This window comes from Rattus rattus, chromosome 2, assembly GCF_011064425.1.
Source record: "Rattus rattus isolate New Zealand chromosome 2, Rrattus_CSIRO_v1, whole genome shotgun sequence".
Classification (NCBI taxonomy): domain Eukaryota; kingdom Metazoa; phylum Chordata; class Mammalia; order Rodentia; family Muridae; genus Rattus; species Rattus rattus.
In genome coordinates this window covers 185,229,644-185,249,148 of record NC_046155.1, presented here as the reverse complement: position 1 = coordinate 185,249,148, position 19,505 = coordinate 185,229,644, and the positions used below count along the sequence as shown (strand labels likewise).

General features: G+C 34.6%; 1 pseudogene; it reads left to right on the top strand.

Annotated features, from left to right (window-relative positions):
• The first annotated feature begins 343 nt into the window (after positions 1-343).
• LOC116892780 lies at positions 344-18,448 on the top strand (annotated as a pseudogene).
• Positions 18,449-19,505: the final 1,057 nt, after the last annotated feature.

Sequence of the window (19,505 nt, the reverse complement as noted above, 5' to 3'; positions counted from 1 at the left end):
ACATATTTTGAGTTAGTTCTGGGACCACATTTTCCCAAATAGGCATCCTTCCAGGGACCTTAACTTTCAAAAACATGGTGATGTCATGGAACTAGCTAAACCATCTCCATTTGTATTTATCAACCAGTTTTCACATACACTGTGGACATCAGATGCAGAGTCCTAGGAAAACTGTCAAAGATACTCCCAGAGGTGAGGAAATGCTTGGTAACAAGAAGGAATGAATATACAGGCAGACTCTTCTTTGGCCACAGAAAGAAAAGAATATTGGAATATATAAAATATTTGATTTGCTGATCTACCAGACACTTCACCATTCTTACTGCCAAGGCTTAGAAAAACTATGCTCACTTTAATTTTATTCTTCTTGCTTTTGAATATTCCACTCCTTGTGGTCAGTTTGATTCATCCCAGGTGCTTTTGGAGAATGAAGCAGAATGAAGAGAAGAATGGAAACCTGAAAACAGGTTGTATCTTTGCGTTCGGAGTTGTGAAATGGCCGGTGGAGAAAGAGTACTACTACAATATTCTCAGTACACAGTATGTGCTTTTATATTTTCCTTGTAAATGTCATCATGCCTGTTTCTCAAGTGTTCTAAGGATGGTGAGCAGGGCAATGCTATGAGTCTCCTGTCATGTTCATCATACCTGTTACTCAGGAAACAACACCAAATACTTTTAGAGACTTAATAATATTTTGTAATTTTAAAGTGACCCAGTTTTAATATTTCAAATTGACCTCCCACTGACAAGACCATAACTGAATTAAAAAAAAATCTTTGTTGATCTTTCACATATATCTCTACTCTTGACAGGTTTGATAGCAAGGTAGCCAGTGATATCTTCTCAAAAATTTCCCCACAAAATTTAATGAGTTTTATTCTTGGTGTGTACAGCCAAATGGTTTTTGAATGTGATGGTGATCCTTTGATCAGTATATAGTTTATAGTGCATGTCCATTGGATACTATTGTTGGTACAAAACCTTTCAATGGAAGTTTCATCTAGGTATTCATTTACTATATCAAATTACTGTATGTCATTACTCTATCACTTCAGATGCTGCACTGCAAATTCCACTTTGCATCATAGTTCCCTCCGTACTTCATTGCTGTAAATATATAAACACTATCTTTTAAGTATTACAAATATGAATACCTTACTGTCTCTTCTGAAAAAAGAAGGAATGTATGGTCTTTATGTGAGGTTTACATTCTTTGATAGTTTGGTTTTTTTTAATAGGTGTCATACTATCTTCTCCTTGTCACTTGCAAGGGTGAAAGCTGTGGCATTTGATAGCTGGCACGACTTGAAAACAAGGATACAGGAGATACATAGTAGTTCATACTTGCCATTATATAAAAGGATGTGTCTTTTCTAGATAAGTCTAAGATATTTATAATCCTACACATGTTACATTTAACACATTTCTCCTTCAGAACTTTCATTAAGTATAGCTGACCTGAGCACTATACAATTTTGATATTATGGATTCAGAATTGTTGTCTTCAAACAACCACTTTTGAAGACTAAGTTATTCTGACAGCTCAAATAATTCAATGTTTTTCTACATTTAGTATGCATGTGTTAGTGTTTGAGTTTTAGAGGTTCTAGCCTCAAATTTGTGTTTCTGGTTATTGAAATTTAAAAGGCATAACTTTTCTCTTTGTTGATAAAATAATGTTCAAAAGTATTTATTTTTTATATATAAAGATACCACATATGTATAGTTTCTAAGGATAACCAGATAATATCTATGAGTGAATCTTTGAGAATGAAGGAACATGACTGAATTTTCCTGTTCAGATGATTTAAAATGACTTGGAAGAGATAGAAGCTATTACTTTTCGCATGAAAATAAATACAAAATGGCATTATTCTACTACATCTGACTTGTAGCTCATTTTTATTCCAAAACCAACCAGGACTGTTTTTCGTACACTTTACATTTTATATTCTTTTAATTTATATACATGTATGACTAGGGTATAAAAATGTCTCTGCAATTTTCAGATGTTTCTAGATCTCATTGGGATGGTAGTGCTGTGTTGTTGTAACTCAGATATTAGTGAAAATGCTTTCTAAAAGAAAAATAATATCACTGTTATATATTAATTATGAGAATATTAAATGCCTTTATAATTAAATCATAGGCTAACAATTCTGGGCTCATATGCCATGCCCTTAATCACTGCATTCAGGACATGGATCAGGTGTATCCCTGTGTGTTTGAGGACAGACTAACCTGGAAAAGGATCATTTAAAACCATATTATTCATTGTTCACTCATGGCCTAAATGAGCATTGCCTATTCATATAATTACAGATTCATATTGACATATACCTTTCTTCAAAAGTAATTACTTAAAATTAATTAAAAATAAATATTCATGAAATGCTTTTCAACCTGTAATTAATAAACTAGAAACATAAAATAACCTGAGTATGACTATAAGGGGATATAGTAAGTTTATTTCCCATTAATTAAAATTATTTGTATATACAGGTGAAAAATATTTCTTGAGAAAGACTACTGTGCATTCATCAGGCATTCCTGCACAGCCTTATAAAGTGATATGAAATATAGAACTTCAATTGTCCCACATCACATGAATTTTATATATTTCTCAATGATTTCAAAAGTAAGACATGGTCATTTTTCATGTTTGACCAGAACTCTTGACAATATATTTGCCTTCATAACGAACAAACAGTAGAATGAAAAATGCTTAGATGTTCCAATAATACATCTTCTTTATGTGAGATTAACTCATTTGAACTTCCAAAGATTTGCCAGCTTACACCACCATACATTATCTGAACCTTATTACACACATTGTATGTTTCAATGGTTAGGGATGGGGGCAATAACATCCTGTTCAAGATAATCATTGTTTTGCTTTCAAATGATATTTTCAGATCTCTACAAATAATAAACTCTCTAACAATTACAGAACAAATACTGAAAATCACCAGTTTGCTCTGGCCTTGGCTTTTTCCATGGATGAAATCAACAAGAACCCTGATCTTTTACCAAATAAGTCTTTACTATTTGACTTCCCATTTTACAGTTGTAAAAGTCACTCAGAATTAACCACGCTCATTCATGGGTCTGTACAACGATATGATATTTTTCCTAATTATGTTTGTAACAATGAGACTATGTGTACATTGTTGCTAACAGGACCAAATTGGAAAATATCTGTGATACTTCGGACATACCTGGACCTTTACAAATCCCAGCAGGTAAAATTTTTGTAAGGTGGAGATATATGAAATAAGGTCTCCTTTGGTGCCATTCCCAGACCCTAAGAACAAAGTAAAGAGGTCAGCCATTCTATGACTATGTTGTTCTATATACTGATAGGATTATACTGAGAGATGGATAGGGGTTCCAAAATTACTTACTTGAAACAGAGATGAGGGAAAATGTAACAGATGATGAGGTTTTTGTTTTATTATGTTTTTAATTCTTTTTTGTAGTGGATATTTTCTCAACTAACATTTCAAATGTTCTACCTACTTTTCCCTCCAGAACTCCCCCTCTCCCATACCCCTTATCTCTGCTTCTATGAGGAAGATCCCCACCCAAGCCATCCATTCCCACCACACAGCAGTGGCATTCCCCTATACTGGGGAATCCAGTTTTCACAAGACCAAGGGATTCTCCTCATATTGATGCCACACAATGCCATCATCTGCTAAATATGTGACTAGAGCCATGATTCCCTCCATGTGTACTCTTTAGTTGATGGTTTCGTCCCTGGGAGCTCTGTAGTGTCTGGGTGGTTGATATTGTTGTACTTTCTAAGGGGTTGTAAACACCTTTAGCTCCTTCAGAACTTTTGTAACTCCTCCATTGTCATCCCCAAGCTCAGTCAGGTGGTTAGTTGCAAGCATTCTTATTTGTATTAGTTAGGCTCTAGCAGAGCCTTTCAGGAGACATCCATATCAGACTCTTGACAGCAAGCACTTGGTATCAGCAATAGTGTCTGGGTTCAGCGGCTGCATATGGCATGGATCCCCAGGTGGGGCAGTCTCTGGATGATCTTTACTTCAGCCTCTGCTCCACTCTTTGTCCTTGTATTTATTTTGGGCAGGAGTAATACTAAGTTAAAATTTTCAGAAGTAAGGGTGGCTCCATCCCCCACACTGCGGCCTTGCCTAACCTCTGCATATAGTCTCTAAAGGATCTCCCTCCCCTTCTGACATTTCAGCTAATCTTATCCCTGGTGGTCCTGGGAGCCTCTTGCTTTCCAGGCATCTGGGACTTGCTGGTGGCTACCCTTAGTTCCCCATCTCCCACTGCTACACACCTCTGTTCCAATTCCTGACCCTCTGTATATCTTCTCTGTCACATCTCATAACTGATCCTGCTCCCTTTTCCCCTCTCACCCTCCTTTGTTCTCCCATGTCACCAAATCCTCTACCTCCATGAGGTGAATATTTATTCACCCTTTCATTAAGGACTGAAACATCCACATTTTGGACTTCCTTCTTCTTAAGCTTCATATGGTCTCTGCATTATGTCTTGGGTATGCTAAACTTTTGGGCTAATACCTACTTATCAGTGAGTGCTCACCATGAGTGTTCTTTTGTGACTGGGTTACCTCACTCAGGATATTATCTAGTTCCATCTATTTGCCTAGAATATTTTGCAGAAAATTATGTTTAAACATTTTTTTGAATGCATTCTACACCATGCTTCTTTTTGTGTTCTAGTTCCTTCAGCTTACTTATGGACCTTTCCATCCTGTCCTGAGTGACAATGAACAATTTCCTTATCTGTATCAGATGGCCCCTAAGGAAACATCTCTTGCCTTGGCCCTGGTCTCCTTCCTAATTCATTTCAGTTGGAATTGGATTGGGCTGGCCATCTCAGACAATGATCAGGGTAATCAATTCCTATCATATTTGAGAACAGAGATGGGAAAATATACAGTCTGCTTTGCCTTTGTGAACATGATCCCTGTCAACATGCAATTATTCATGACAAGAACTGATGTATTAAACCAAATCATCCACATCATCCACAAATGTTGTTATTGTTTATGGTGACACAGATAGTACTCTTGCTTTGGGCTTTACAATGTGGAAATCTCTAGGTGTACAGAGAATATGGGTTACCACTTCAGAGTGGGATGTCACTACTAGTAAGAGAGACTTCACATTTGACAAATTCCATGGCATTCTTGCTTTTCAACACCACCATGGTGAGATTTCTGGTTTTAAAAATTTTGTGCAGACATTGAACCCTTTCAAATACTCAGATAAATATCTCGTAAAGTTAGAGTGGATGTACTTTAACTGTGAAATTTCAGCATCTAACTGTAAGACACTGAAGAACTGCTTATACAATGAGTCATTTGAATGGCTAAGTGAACAGACTTTTGACATGGCGTTTAGTGATGGCACTCATGACATATACAATGCTGCATATGCTGTGGCCCATGCCCTCCATGAGTTCTTTCTTCAACAAGGAGATAATCAGCAGAAGTACAGAGGGAAATGGCCCAATTCTGTGTGCTTGAAGGTAGTGTGTCTTCTATTTGATGGTATATTGAATAAACAATATCGTAGTTTTACTGTCTATCAGATGTCCAAACTCAGAGGTCTAGTAAATATTCACAAAAAGTAAGGATTTTATAACATTTTTCCTGCTGAGGTAAAAATGTTTGTATACATATGAAATGAAATGTCAGTTGAGTAGAATGAATTATTTGTAAATGAAGAAATTGATTTGTGACATAGTACCTGAATATCATAACAATTTTTCTAATACTTAAAACTTAATCATTTCTTTCTCAAGAAGTATTTCATTGAAGAAGATTTTATTGGATTTAATTTTATTTGTTTACTGATATACTTTACATCCCTCTCACTGCTTTCTCCTGGTTTCTTTCTTTTCTTTTTCTTTCTTAACAAATTTTATAAGCATATTTTTACTTTAACCTTATCAAAATAACATCCTCTTCATATACAATGTCTGTAACTCAAAAATACTTCCAGGTATTTTATTTATTTATTTATTATTTATTTATTTATTTATTTATTTTTTACATCTTGATCATTGATCACTGCCACCACTCAAGTCACCCTCACCTACAATCTCTGCCATTCCCTCCTCCCTTTCAAATTCTGCAGGACTAACACATTATCTCCAATTGAGATTGGAAGGCGCCCCCACCTGAAGAACATATCCATAAACTGACAACAGATTTCAGATAGTCTACATTCTGTTATGTTGGGACACATATGAAAACCAGTTGTACGTCAATGGAAAAGTGTAGGAGGCTTGTTCCTGTCCCTTTATGTTCTTTTTTGTTTGATTATAGAGTCTCTAAGTTTTATGGATCCAAGCTAGTTTATTTTTAATGGTCTTTCTGTGGAGTACCTAGCCTTTTTTGACCCCTCAATATTCCCCAACTGTTCCAAAAATAGTCCCCATCTCTAGTCACTGTTTTAGCTCTGAGTCATGGAAGCTTCAATTTCTGGAGTCTGGGACTATCTACTGGGTAATCCTAGTTCTCATCCCCACCTTAAAATTTTGATTCAATTTCTGACCTTCAGTACTTCTCTCCTGTCCTTCTAATACACTTGATCCTCATTGCCTAATTTTTCCTCCTCCTCCTCTCTCCTCTCAATGCTTTCTCCCATTCTTCACCTCTTGTGATTGTTTTTATTCACTGCTTCTAAGTAGGAATGAAAAATTCTCCACTTTTGGTATTCTTTTTGTCTTGAGCTTCATATGGTTTGTGGGTTGTATGGTGGGTATTCTGAGCTTTTGGGCATTATGCACTTATCAATAAATAAATACCATGTGTGGTCTTTTGGGTTTGGTTTACCTCAGGTTTAGGATGATATTTTCTTACTCCCATCCACTTGGCTGCTTAATTTCATGAAGTCATTGTTTTTTTAATAGCTGAGTAGTACTCCATTGTACTGCAAATTTACAACATTTTCTGTATCTATTCTTATGTATAGGAATATCTGGGTTGTTTTTAGCTACTGGCTATTATAAATAAGACTGCTCTAAACATAGTGGAACATGTGTCCTTATTTATGTTGGAGCATCTTTTGGGCATATGTCCAATAGTGGTATTCAGGTAGAACTATTTCCAATTTTCTGTGAAACAAATAGACTGATTTCCAAAGTAGTTTTACTAGCTTGAAGTCCCAACAGCAATGGTGGAGTATTTCTCTTTCTCCACACCGTCTCCAGGATCTGCTGTTACCTGTACTTTTGTTCTTAGTCATTCTGATCGGTATGTGTGAAGGATTCTAGGGACATTTTGACTTTTCCTCTTTTCTGAAGAGCGAGGATCAGAGAGGTTAGAGAGAAAAGGTGAAAAAGGGAAGGACAGGGGAGGAGAGGAGGGAGGGAATATATGAATAGTAAATAACTCATTTTAAAAGATTGTCCATGGTGGAATATATTTGTTATGTAGATCTTATTGCATTGATTAACCTCTTTGTCCCTATACCAATATTATAAAATTTATATTAAGATTACCTATTATGCTGATTAGTTAGGATGATGAATTCCTTTTGCAAGTTTGTTTATTGTTCAATATTTTTAGAATTTTGATGGAAATTGCCTAGAATCTCTAGATTTCTTTTGTTAAGATGGCCTTATATCAGTGATACTCATACAGATTCATGAACATGGAGATCTTTACATCTTCTGATGTTTTTCTCAATTGTCCTTCTTCAGCAACGAACTTTAAATAGATCTTTTCAGTTGCTTGTTTACAGTGGCACGATGATATTTTATGTTATTTGAGACTATTGCATTTTTTGGTGTTGTTTCTATAATGTAAGAATGTTGTTTTCATTCTTGACTATTTATCATTTTCATAATAGATAGCTAGCAGGTATTTTGGGTCAATTTGTTTCCAGTTACTATGGCTGAACAAGTTTTTTCAGTGGTAGGTATTCTCCTGTAAAATTTTCTCTCTCTCTCTCTCTCTCTCTCTCTCTCTCTCTCTCTCTCTCTCTTTTTTATGAGCAGTAAAGCAGCATTTACTTTAACTTGGGTATTTCTTATTTACATTTTTTGTTGCTATAAGTACCTGGGAGATTGATTCTTTTTAAATTTATATTAAGAAGACTTGCAAAGAAATAAAAATAACACATGAAAACTTAAAAAAGTTGCTGCTTCTGTATATATATCATCTCCAATTAGTAAATTTGAAATCTTCTTTTCCACTTTTTATTCTACTTATCTTTATAGTTATTTACCACTCTGGTAAAAGAATTTCAAGTACTCTATTGCATATAGATAAGGAGACAGTGAGATTTTCTCTTACTCCTGATTTCAGGAGAATGCTGTGAGTTTCTCTCCATTTAGTTTAATATTGCCTATTAGCTTTCTGTATATTGTTTTTATTATGTTTAGTATGCCCTTGTATTCATAATTTCTCTTATACTTTTAACAAGAAGGATAACAATATATTTCAAGGTAATTTTCTGTAATAATTAAAATAGTAATGTTTTTTTCTTTCAATTTTCTTATAACATGGATTATGGATGGTATTTTCTATGATGGAACCATCTTTGCATCCCTGAGATAAAGTCTACTTGATTATGGTAGATGATGTTTTAGATATGTCCTTGATTCTGTTTGGAAATATTTTTTATTGAGGATTTTTATCAATGTTCTGGAACAAATTCGTCAGAAATACTCATTCTTTGTTGAGTGTGGATTTAGGTATTAGGGTAACTGCAACTTCACGAAATGATATTTACAAGCAGTTTGCTTTTACTTCTCTTCTGAGGAATTTTTTGGAATATTGGCCTTAGCTTTTCTGTGAAAGTCTGAAAGAATTCTACACTAAAATCGTCTGGCTATTATTGGTTTTGGTTGGATAAATTTTAGTGGTGACTTTTTCAATCTTTAAAAAGCTATAGGGGATGTTTAAATGTTTATTTGAGCTTGATTTAATATTGTTAAGTAGTACCTGCGTCTAGAAAAATCATCCATTTCATAGGATTTCCCAATTTGGTATAGCAGGTTTTTGAAATGTATACTGATTCTTTGAATTCCCCCCATTGTTAGGTGTTATTTTCTCCTCTTCATTTCTGATTTTATATAATGTTTTCTTTCTTTTGGATAGTATAGCTAATGGCATCTGATTTTTTTTATTAAGAATCAATTCTTGGTTTTGCTGATTGTTTGTAATTTTTAAATTCTAACTGATTGATTTCAGCCTTATTTTAATTATTTCAGTCTTCTACTCGCTGCAGTCTGCTTTTTACATTTTTTCTACAGTTTTCAGGGTATCAAATTACAAGTATGAAAATTTTCTAATTTCTTTATGGAGGCACTTAGTATTGGCGAACTTCCTCTTAGTACTGATTTTTTTGTGTCCAATAATTTTGGGTATATGTTTGGGCATTAATTTTTCATTGAATTCTACAGAACTTTAGTTTCTTTATGGCCTCCCTGACTGAAGCTTTTTTCATTGACAACAGACTTGAATTTCACAACTGTTTTAGGATTTATAGTGTTTATGTTCTTGTTGAAGTCTAGTTGCATAGTGGTCTGATAAGATACAGGTGTTGTCTCCATTTTCTTTGTATTTGTTTATACTTGCTTTTTGGTGAAGTATACATGGTCAATTGCAAATATATATATATATATATATATATCAGAAGGAAAGAATATATATATTCTACAGCTTGGGTGAAATATTCTGTAGTTGTCTGTTTTGGTCCATTTGATTCATAGTCATATTAGTTTCATTATTTGTATATTTAGTTTTTATGTGGATGAACTGTAGGTGGGTGAGAATAAAGAACTCAGTAAGCATGGAAGATTGGAGTGGGAACAGAATCTAACCTGTGGGGTTCAGTATTTACAGGTCTGATCAAGAGGGGCAGAAATATAACAGATGGCAGGAGAATGTAGGCCCTGAGGACATAGCAGATTTCCCAGGGCATCTGGGTGTTCCCCAGGGGACTAAGTGATCTGAGAAGTTGGGTGATGAAAAGGAATCTAAATCCATGGATTAGGTTCTGAACATCTGTTGAAGTAGTGGTAGAGAGATGATGAAGACAATGGTGGTCCTTAGGGGAAGGGGCAGACTTCCAAGAATAGCTAGGGGTATCCTAGCACTGAGCAGGCATGGCTGGTGGTAGGTAAAGGGAATATTTCCTGTGGATCAGGACTACAAGTCTCACAAGAAGGTGAATGGAGCAGAGGTAAGAGGTCGGAGATAGCACCCAAGTATTCTCAACTACTTCTGTCTACAATGTAGGCCAGGGGAAACCTTGTGTATTTTGTGTAGCTCTGTGTTGCAACAAATATACATGTTTTGTATATTTGGAAATAAAATTTCCATGTGTCAATGCCTTTCAGTATGGATGATTTTGTATATATGTACCTGCTATTTCTTTAACCAGTGCATGGATTAGCATGTGCGTTTTGTGAGTTTGTGTGTGTGTGTGTGTGTGTGTGTGTGTGTGTGTGTGTGTGTGTCTGTGTGCATGTGTTTTGTGCTTCTGTGTAAGGTCTTGAATGTATGTATACCTATTTTGCTTTGTCACTCTTTCTGTCTGTATATTTGTATATGGATGTGAGCAAAAACTTGTCTGTTTATCAGGGAATCTCTCTCTCTCTCTCTCTCTCTCTCTCTCTCTCTCTCTCTCTCTCTGTGTGTGTGTGTGTGTGTGTGTGTGTGTGTGTTCCTGTGTTGCTATATCTTGTATGAAAAATATTACTATCTCTCTGTTTGTGTCTGAATACTTATATATGTGACTTGTTATATATATATATATATATATAACTATGTATAAATAACTCTTGTGTTTCTACTGTATGTGTTACTGTGTGGATATGAGTGTCTCTGGATGTAGATATATCTGTATGCATGCATATTGCAAATCTATATTTGGTTTCTATATTTATGTCTGTGTTTATGTTAAGTACTTTCCTCTGAGATAACTAAAGTATCAAAATACTGAAATGAATTTATTTATCCATTTACTTTTCTTGAGAATGCTTTCCTCTATAGCTTCACTGTAGTTGCCTCTAAGTTGAAATGAGAATGAATATATACATATATATATATCTTCAAGGAAGGACATATACATTATATTGTACTGCTTGACTTTCAGTTACATTCTTTGCTAAAGAAGACCCACTTCACTAATCCTGTTGGGGACAGAGTAACTATGAACCAGAGAGAAAAAATGCAGGAAGAGTATGACATTTTCTACATTTGGAATTTTCCACAAGGTCTTGGACTTAAGGTAAAGATAGGAGAGTTTCGTCCATATTCTCCAAGTGGGAAACAGCTCTGGTTATTTGAAGATATGATAGAGTGGACCACAGGAAATAAACAGGTGAGTTGGACCTAACTGTACTAATTTAAATTTCACAACATTAAACACTGTAAGAGGCTCTACTTGTGATTCCTTGTAATATACTAAGGTCAAATAGATTTCCGCAAAAAGAACCAATCACTAGCAGTCTATATTGTATTTCTTGTTTAATTTTTGATATGATATTTTCAGTAATTTGTCAAGAATTTCAGACATACAATCATTGTATTTTTTATATGAGAACATGTTTCTAGTTTTTAATCTGAATATAGAATTTATGTTGAAAATTGTTTGATAGTATATCCAATAAAGTCAGCAATATTCTCTTGGATCCAGGCTTACTACTACACAGTAATTTTTATTTTTGTTTTGAACATTTAAAAAAGAGATCATGAACAGTGTCTAACTCATTCTAAAGTCAACATACACAAGTCATAATTTTTGTATTATGCAATTTATAAAAGCCACTTTACAAATACTAAATATCCAACACCTCTCACCATACAGTTAGATTCACTATGAATGTTTACCTGTTTTCTTTCTCTTTTTAATATGGGTATGGGTGTTTTTTCTGAATGTATGCCTAAGCAATACCAGCATGTGTGGCATGGATGAATGGCTGAAGAAGAATTAAAAATTCCAGAAACAGGGTTGGGGATTTGGCTCAGTGGTAGAGCGCTTGCCTAGGAAGCGCAAGGTCCTGGGTTCGGTCCCCAGCCTCAAAAAAAAAAAAAATTCCAGAAACATGGCAGAGCTTAGTACAACTCAGTGGCTGCTGGAAATCAGACTTCAGTCAACTTCATGTGTAGAAATTATTCTTGACAGCTGAATCATCTCTTCTTCCATGAATCATATATTGTAAAAGAAATTACTCAACAGTTACCTTGCTTTTTGTATAGTTCACTAAAACAAGAAGTATGTGTCTATATTTCTTCTCTGTATGGGAAACAACTATTTGTAATATAAAATTGTCTTTGAAAATGTATAAATAAAACATCCCAATTTGGGTCCTGTTCATATTATAGATATGAATTCTTATGTGTATGGTTATATAATTCAAACTATATCCCAACTATAACCATTATTGATATCTTTTTAAAAAATTGAGTTCAGAAAAGTCTTCAATCTTGATTTGAAGTAATATGTCATGTTACACAGTTATGAACTTTACTGTTAATATAATTCATTATAATGATGAAGATAGTTATTCTCATGGAAAACAACATATAAGCTGAAAATGTAGCTACTGAGATAGATATGCATAAGCATAGTAGAAGAGTAACCTCATGTATGATCTAACCATAGCTCAGTTGAATATTATAATCACATACACTAGAATAATACAGAAGATTACGAACACACTACCAGTTTTCTATTTTCACATATAGAAATAGACCAAAAAATGGAGACATCAAAGCAACATGAATTTCAAATGTTACAGTCATAGATTAATGTGAGAGTATTTCCAAATATATACTAAAAGAGAATTGAAATTATGATCATAAGAATTTCCAAAAGATCAAAGGTATACAAATTAATGCGGGGAAGATAGAAAAATATCATGGAAACTTGCATGAAATAAGACACTGAGTTTTTATGTGACAAAGGAATTCATTAATGGTAGAAAATAAGAACAGAAATTCAACGTAAAATATGTAGAAGAAAAACAAAATATATCAAATAAACTTCTTAGTGAAAAGTCTCACAAAAAGACTACATCAAGCTGAGACAGACTCATAAAATTGAAAACTAGGCTTAAGAGAAAAGTCAAACTGTTGCACAGAAAAAAAATGAGGAAAACGAAAATCATAGGCAATCAAGAGAGAATATTTAAAAGACTAAACTTACAATAGATGGGCACAAGACAAAGAGGATACACTAGAGGTATAAACAGTGAACTGTAGCTATACATTTCCAAAACAATGAGAGTCATCGGGACTGGAGACAATTAAATATCAAACACTAAACATTAAAAATAAAACAGTCCACTACATATTTTACTTAAATTTTATTTTGTAACAAAGGAAGAACATATAACTACAGGACAGGACCTCCTGTTATAGACAGGCCCTATTTGCATAACAACAGACTCTACCATGGACACACTTTTTTAAATTAATTATTACATACATCCTTAAAGCAGATTCCACTCCCTCCTCTCCTTCCAGAACTTCCTTTTTCACCTTGTCTCCCCCAATCTCTCCTGATTCCTCACTCTTAAGAAAAGGGGAAGCCTCCCATGGATATCATCTTGCTTAGCATATCAAGATGTAATCCTATACGCATAGGCATCATCTCCTATTGGGGCAAGAAGAGCCTGCTCAGTAGTGACAAAGGGCCCTGAAAGCAGGCAATAGCATTAGAGCTAGACTCTTCTTCGACTCTGAGAATTTACACATGAAGACTAAACTGCTTTATTCTTAATTATGTGTAAAGGGCCTAGAACAGTAACAAGTGTGCCCTTTAACTGGTTTTTCAGTCTCTGTAGTCTCCTATGAAACCAGGTGGGATGATTCTGTAGGTTTTCTTGTGGTTTATTTAACCCAAATTGCTGTTACATTCCTTCTTTCCACTCTTTTGCAGAATTCCCCAATTTCTGTCTAATGTGTGACATTGGGTCTCTGTATCTTGTTCCATCTGTTGCTAGGTGAAGTCTCTCAAATAACAGTTATGTTAGACTTCTGTCTCTAAGTGTAGAAGAATGTCATTATCAGCCGCAGTGGTGGTTTCCCTCTCATGGCACTTGTGTTGAGCTGGACCAATCATTGTTTGGTAATTCCCACAATTTCTACTTTATCTTTACTTCTGCATTTCTTATAGGCGAGACAACTTGTAACTCAGTTAATAGTCTGTGGCTGGGTTGCTGTCACAGTCACGGCTTTAGAAGTCTTGCTAGTTGTTTAGGTACTGTTTGATAGGATTCTTAGTTAGGGTCACGTTCATAGGGAGTTTCCATTTTCCTAAGTTTCTAGCTTTTCTCAGATATATCCCCATTTTCTAATTTTATCTCCCAGTACACTTGCTTTGACTTCTCACTGGATCTATACTGCCCTCATCCATACTCCTTTTCTGTGTCTACATAAAGGACCACAGTTAGAAAAAAAGTATTAGAAAATGATCAAAAATTTGATTAACAACAAAAGGACTATAATTGTGAAATATTTTATGTAATAATTGAGGGTTAGTTGTCACATACTTTAATGAAAATACACAGACAATTAAATTGGTTTATTTAGTTTTTTAATAGAATATTTTTTGACTCTTTAGGAATTTCACTTCATGCACCGTGATCACACTGATTTCTAAGCCATTCCATATGGAGAGTTAACTTCAAAATTTTTATCCTATTTATTAAGATTTTCTAAGATAGTCATCAAAGTTTGTTTTGTGTGCAAGTCTTTGTTGGGTGATTGGGGTTGGAGTAGTGGTAGTGTTTGTCAATTAAGCCTTTCATTACCCTCTCCTATGTCCATCTGCAACCAAAAATATCACTGTAAAAGTAGCTTCCTAGAATTTGTGATATATATAAAATAAGCATATTAACATCTCCTTATATTAATATAATTTAGTTTTGAAAGCAGTAGATAAAACTGCTTGTGTCTATTTCTCATTAGATGCCATCTTCTGTGTGCAATAGTGATTGTGGTCCTGGGTTCAGAAAAATCTGGAAGGAGGGAATGGCAACCTGCTGTTTTGATTGCATACACTGCCAAGAAAATGAAATTTCTAATGAGACAAGTGAGTATTTCCTACTCTTGATCTTAGCCAAAAGACCGATAAGCGATAAGTGAGTATTTCCTTCAGGAGTACAATTTTCAGATTGACTATCCTCTCACAGCCATACTGAGATTTTATATACATATACATACAGACACATACACACACACACACACACACACACACATATCTTATGTGTGTATGTGTGTGTGTATATTTGAAAATTTGATGGCAAACATTGTGTATATAATGACTGACATTCCCACATTAATTGTTATAACAACACAAAAATATTAAATGTCATTATTTTAAAAAATTATTGTTTGTCATACTTTTTGACACATGGAAAATTTACAGTAGATGGCATATTCTCTTATATGGCTATAAGCCTATCCTTTAATAGTTGAGACATCTCTCCAGCCTGCATATTCTCAAAGAAAGAGTTTTGAATGAAAAACAGAGCATCAGTGTAAATTTTCTACATAAGAACATTTCAAGTGATTAACAACATATATACTTACATTATATTAGACACAAATCATAAATGTATAAAACTATTTGTTCTTTTTGCATTGAGGTATGTGTCCACATATAAGTTTATATACAACATGCATGTACAGAAGCTCATGAACAACAGAGGAAGACCTGTTTAAGACCTGATGCATTTTTTCTTGGAGGTGCTAGAAATCAATACTCTTTTCTCTGTTTTATTTAATAAAAGTGGTGAAATAATTGCTTGCAAAATTATCAAAAACTACTAAATATTCGACAGAAGATTCCTCTCTCCAACTGTTCAATATGATTTGAAATTTAGAAAAGGAGGCACCAGTGCTGACAAAGGATAGAGAGAATATGAGAAGTCTTGTATTTAATATTTTATACACAGCACATAGTTAATATCAGGAAATGATATACTAAAATTGTTTTGTACTGAAAAGAACTAGCCACAATTATTAAATGGTATTGGTACCTGCATAACCTTTATTAGTCAAATAAATATTTATTCAGGAAAAATTAAATACAATGGACGTGGTGGGCATGCATTTATTCTCTTCTCTTGCTGCTATCACAAATATTTGAATAAAAGGCCTTAAGCACAATTATGGCCAGTAAAATGGCTAAGAAATTAAATCACTTTCCACTAAGTTTGAGAAATATAGGTTATAGAAAGAATTCATAAAATAGTAGGAGGTAACCACCTCCTAGGTTTGTCTACTGATAGCAATGCAGTTTAACATAAAACATACACACAGGTAATTTAACAAGGTATAAAGAAGAGTAGCAGGCAGCTGTGAGATGGATGCTGAGATTTGATCTCAGAGTTTCTGCAAGTTTATATATTCTTTCCAATGTGGAGCCAATTCCCTGGGGTCTTAAAAAGTTAAATAATAACAGATTCCCATAAATGCACATTTCTATGAAAAATAATATAAATCTTGGAAGAATCATTCCTTTCCCATTGTAATACAAATCATATTTCCTATAGTTACAATGGGGGGAATAACAATGTATGAATGGGATATTTTTGAGTACCATAAATATTTTTAATTGACACCCTTGCTTGTGGGACAGAGTTAGTTATCTTTTAACATAATATGTATTGATCTCTCCTTCATCCTTGAGTATAATTACTGAATCTGGTTCTCATCTAGATTGAAATTATGGAAGGAGAATAATGCTATCTGCTCTCAAATGTTGTCAAATCAAGATGTAGTGATATTTAGCGCTAATTAACAACTCAAGTTTTTATCTTCAGTGATAGGGTTACTGACTTTTTATGAAAATATCTCATGAGTATGAAGGCCATACTATAAGATGAGTAGAAAACTAAGAATTTTTCAGTTTTTATATATTATTGCTGTATTTATAAAACATTTACCTCTCAATCTCAGCCTATTTTTTTCTCACACGTCAACCCAATTACTTTCAAACTCATGAGTTTCTTTTTCACTTTTATATACAAACACATTTACAAGTATATACGCACACTACTGATTCAATTTAGTGTACATTCATTATCAGTGATCTTAGGTTTGCAAATATGAAGTAGAAACAATATCACAAGTCTTATCCCAATAAAATACAATTTTTCTCATGGGACAGCATTCATGTAAGAGAGAAAGACCTTCAGAAAAACTGAATTGAGACATGGGTGATTTCAAAACACACTCAGTAAAAATACTCTTTAGTGAGTTTTAGCTTCTGTAAATTCACCAATCTACGTAATTTGAGCATAATATATTTATGTACTGCAACACCTATGCTTTGTGAAAATCTGATACATTATTTCATCAATTAGTAAAATAGATCAAAATTATTTTTGCTATCAAGCCACATGATGATAATCATCATTGAAAACTAGAAGCAAATATTTTGTGAAGCAGTTTCCTTCAATTACATCCTCAGAACCATAGTCACATACGATAATATTTCTTCTACATACTTAAAAGAAATAACTTCTCGATAAAATTACTAAAACTGTACTTTATGATATCTTTATTTCTCTATCAGATGTGGATCAATGTGTCAAGTGTCCTGAGGACCAGTATGCTAACCCAGAGCAGAATCACTGCATTCATAAAGCTCTTATTTTTCTGACCTATCAAGAAACCTTGGGGATGACTCTTTCCTTAATGGCCTTATGCCTCTCTGCTCTCACAGCTGCCATTCTTGGCGTCTTTGTGAAGTACCATACGACTCCAGTTGTTAAGGCCAATAACCGCAGACTCACCTATATCTTGCTCATCGCCCTCATCTTTTGTTTCCTCTGCCCCTTGCTTTACATTGGCCATCCAAACTCAGCCACCTGTGTCCTGCAGCAAATCACATTTGGAATTGTATTCACTGTGGCTATTTCCACTGTATTGGCAAAAACAATTACTGTCATTCTTGCCTTCAAAGTTACAGCCCCTCAAAGAATGATAAAATATTTTCTTATTTCAGGAGTATTTAACTACATCATTCCCATCTGTACTCTCATCCAAGTTTTTGTCTGTACACTCTGGCTGGGAACTTCTCCTCCTTCTGTAGATTTTGATCCACAGTCTGAGCATGGCCACATCATTATTGTTTGCAACAAGGGTTCAGTCACTGCCTTTTACTGTATGTTGGGATACCTGTCCTGCCTAGCCCTTGGGAGTTTCACTCTTGCTTTCTTGTCCAGGAACCTGCCTGGCACATTTAATGAAGCCAAGTTTCTGACATTCAGCATGCTGGTATTCTGCAGTGTCTGGATCACTTTCCTCCCTGTCTACCATAGCACTAAGGGAAAGGTCATGGTGGCAGTGGAGATTTTTTCCACATTAGCTTCCAGTGCAGGGATGCTTGGATGTATTTTTATTCCTAAGTGCTACATAATTTTGTTAAGACCAGAGAGAAATTCTCTACAAAGGATCAGGGAGAAATAATCTTCCCACACTCATATTCCATGAATTCCAAAGAAGTAATGTATATTTCGTTCATAATCACAAATATAGGATTACATGAAGGATCCATCTTCTTTTACAATGACACAATTTTTCCTATAATAATGTTGCCTATCAGTAGCACATTTAATAAAATTGTATACATTTTCTCCTATAATCTTCCACAATGTTCTCAAATACCTATAACAATAGCTCCAAAGGATTACATGCAGTATTCTGGACATCAAGATACCTTAAATGACATGTGTATATAACAACAGACACACACACAATCAAACAAACACACACAAAACTGAAATTTTATAACTTTTTAAAAATGGAAAAGAATAATACAAAACTGTACACTAGAGTTCTGCTTATTAATGTGATCTTTTTTTTATTAACTTGAGTATTTATTATATACATTTCGAGTGTGTGATCTTAAGATGTCAAAATTACAGAAACCTACATGGGAAGTATGAAGAGATTACATACTTAGACTGAGAATTCTTTATAATAGCTGTTTGACATGATTAAAAATTAGTAAGAACACAGAGTTATTTCAGGAACCATAGACTTACATAAATGTTTATTTTTCATCTTTATTAACTTGAATATTTCTTATTTACATTTCAATTGTTATTCCCCTTCTTGGTTTCTGGGCCAACATCCCCCTATCCCCTCCTCTCCCCTTCTCTATGGGTGTTCCTTTCCCCATCCTCCCACCATTACCACCCTCCCACCAACAATCACGCTCACTGGGGATTCAGTCTTGGCAGGACCAAGGGCTTCCCCTTCCACTGGTGCTCTTACTAGGATATTCATTGCTACATATGCAGTTGGAGTCCAAGGTCAGTCCATGTATAGTCTTTGGGTAGTGGCTCAGTCCGTGGAAGCTGTGGTTGGTTGGCATTGCTGTTCATATGAGGTCTCCAGCCCCCTGAAGCTCTTTCAGTCCTTTCTAAGGTTCCTTCAAAGAGGGTCCTGTTCTCAGTTCACTGGTTTAATGATGGCATTTGCCAATATATTTGCTGTATTCTGGCTGGGTCTCTCAGGAGAG